This window comes from Limulus polyphemus, unplaced genomic scaffold (genome assembly GCF_000517525.1).
Source record: "Limulus polyphemus unplaced genomic scaffold, Limulus_polyphemus-2.1.2 Scaffold9493, whole genome shotgun sequence".
NCBI classification, from domain to species: Eukaryota; Metazoa; Arthropoda; class Merostomata; order Xiphosura; family Limulidae; genus Limulus; species Limulus polyphemus.
In genome coordinates this window covers 1825-4466 of record NW_013675103.1, presented here as the reverse complement: position 1 = coordinate 4466, position 2642 = coordinate 1825, and positions in this window count along the sequence as shown.

The following is a 2642-nucleotide window of genomic DNA, read 5'->3' as shown; positions in this document are numbered from 1 at the left end:
ACTGTTGTAATTTCTCTTCTCGTTCTTCTTGTTTAATTACTCGTTCTTCTTGTTTCTTTTCTTTTTCCTCTAACAACTGTTGTAATTTCTCTTCTCGTTCTTCTTGTTTAATTTCTCGTTCTTCTTGTTTCTTTTCTTTTTCCTCTAACAACTGTTGTAATTTCTCTTCTCGTTCTTCTTGTTTAATTTCTCGTTCTTCTTGTTTCTTTTCTTTTTCCTCTAACAACTGTTGTAATTTCTCTTCTCGTTCTTCTTGTTTCTTTTGCTGTTCGTGTATTGTTGCCATTAAGTCTGCTAGGCTGTAGTTTGATTTGCCGCTTCTCATTTCCATTTTGTTTTCTGTCCCACTCTCTGACACCAATTTGTTACGTCTCCGTTTGTTAATTAACTTTCCGTAACTTCGTTCCGACGAAACTTCAGCGACACAAGTCCTTACTTAATAAAACTGGTTTATTCTTTCCGAATACAACTTTACGATACACTTATTTTCAACAATCACGCTAAAACAACGCTATATCAACGAATGTCAACAATACTTCTGACTGCAGTTCAGTTACTTACTATCTTCACACGCGTTATCCCCGTCACGTCGTCACCCTCTTTTATATACCAGACTACCCTATATCTAGTAAATGCTAGAGCATTCGCCAAAGTACAGGATTGTTCTAGAAAGTAGAGGGCGTAAGAATAGTCACGTGATCTCGATGACGCAACAATAATAACAAAAAATATATTTTCTTATAAGTTATTTTTACATGGTTATTAAAGTTCTCTTTTATAAAAACAACAAAAAGCAGCATCACTCTTTTGTAAGCATCACCAAAATATAATTTCTCACGCAGTAACAATTTAACGCTTTATAATTCCGAATATATTCAATTTCAGCAAAATTGCAGCATCTGTGTTTCACTAATTTTTTTACTTCTTTTCGTGGTGTCTAGGTTAACAAATCTTTTTCCAACTACATTAAGTTAAATCTCAGTTTTTAGCTAAATTAGCAAAACATCAAATGATTATTGGTTTAACTGAAAGATTTTTGAAGTTATATGTTTTTAACACATTAACATTATATTTAAAGTAGCGAATTTCACGATTTGTATAAAATTGTAAAGTATATACATCCAAATGATAATTCTTTCCGTTACCTGACTATTTACTGTCTCATACTAAATAATTTCACTACTGCTTGCTCGATAGTCATTCCTAAATAACTTTAAATAAATATTCAACAATTAAGATCTATTTCTTCTCCTTTTATCGTGTTGTAGTGATTAAATATATCTGCTAATGAAAGGCGTTAGAATCTGTGGCTGTAGTAAACCAATTTCTAAAGCTTTATTGCTGACCCTAAGAAGTTTTTAATTTATTTTTCTACTAGAAATTTTTTGATGCTGCTGTAGTGGATTTGAAGTAAGGAAATATTCGCTTATTACTCTAAATGTGCTAGTTTCTAATTTCTGTAAGTAGTTTAAAAATCATTAGCATCAAAGTATCACGGGTTATTAACCTAACTAATCTGTTGAAGCTATTAGCTGTTCAGCAAATGTTACCGTGTTCTTTGGTGAAGAGAAGAGCAGTGTTAATCGGCTTGCTTGGATTCAACGTAATTTCACACATACATTCCGATGTGTTTCGTTTATGGGGAATTCACAAATAGCGGAAGAAGGTTAATTATTTGGTTTATGGATAAACATACAAAATTGTTTAGGAAGGTGAAAATAGTCAGGTGAAACAAATTTAGTTGTAGCCATCTTGGTTCACCAATGTTCATTATTATTATTAACTATTCTTGGGCTAAAATATAACAGTAAAATGTGTGAACTGAGGTAATCTTTAGTAATTAAAAACATTCAAAAATAAAATAATCATGTACTGCTTATTGTAAATTGATTCATTGTTATAATACATAATCGATAATTGTCTGTGGTCATCAGTACTGTCAGTAAATATAATAAAATCACTTACATAATATCTAATCAAAAACGGCATAACTGTATAAAAGGCGTGACAAAAAAAATAATTGCAACAGAAGGATGTAAAATCAAAGTTTGAGGCCAAAATGAGAAAATACTGATAATTGATGTTTTATGCAAACTATTGTGACTAAGCATTCAGAATTTTACAAAATTTGTAGAGTTTGCATATCAACTACAAGAAATCACATGGGCCGCTGTTTTATGTTTAGCTACGTACCGACAATTGCAATTATTGTTTTTGGCAGCTCTTTTTTTTACAGCTATGTTGTTTTTGATTAGATATCACTCTTTTTTGTTGTACGTTAGGTAAAAATAACCCCAAAGGACATGACTTTGTTACACAGATATAGTGTAGAATAATTAACATCAAGCATCTATTAAATTTGGAGACATTATAAATGCATGTGGGTTTCTTCAGTACTTCAACGACTTTGAGTTCATATTGTTACGTCTCCGTTTGTTAATTAACTTTCCGTAACTTCGTTCCGACAAAACTTGCGACACAAGTTCTTTACTTAATAAAAACTGGTTTATTCTTTGATACACTCAACTTCAACAATCGCGCTAAACAAACGCTATAACAACGAACGTCAATAATACTTCTGACCGCAGATCAATTACTCACTATCTACGCACACACTACATTCCCCTCCCGCGTCACGTTTT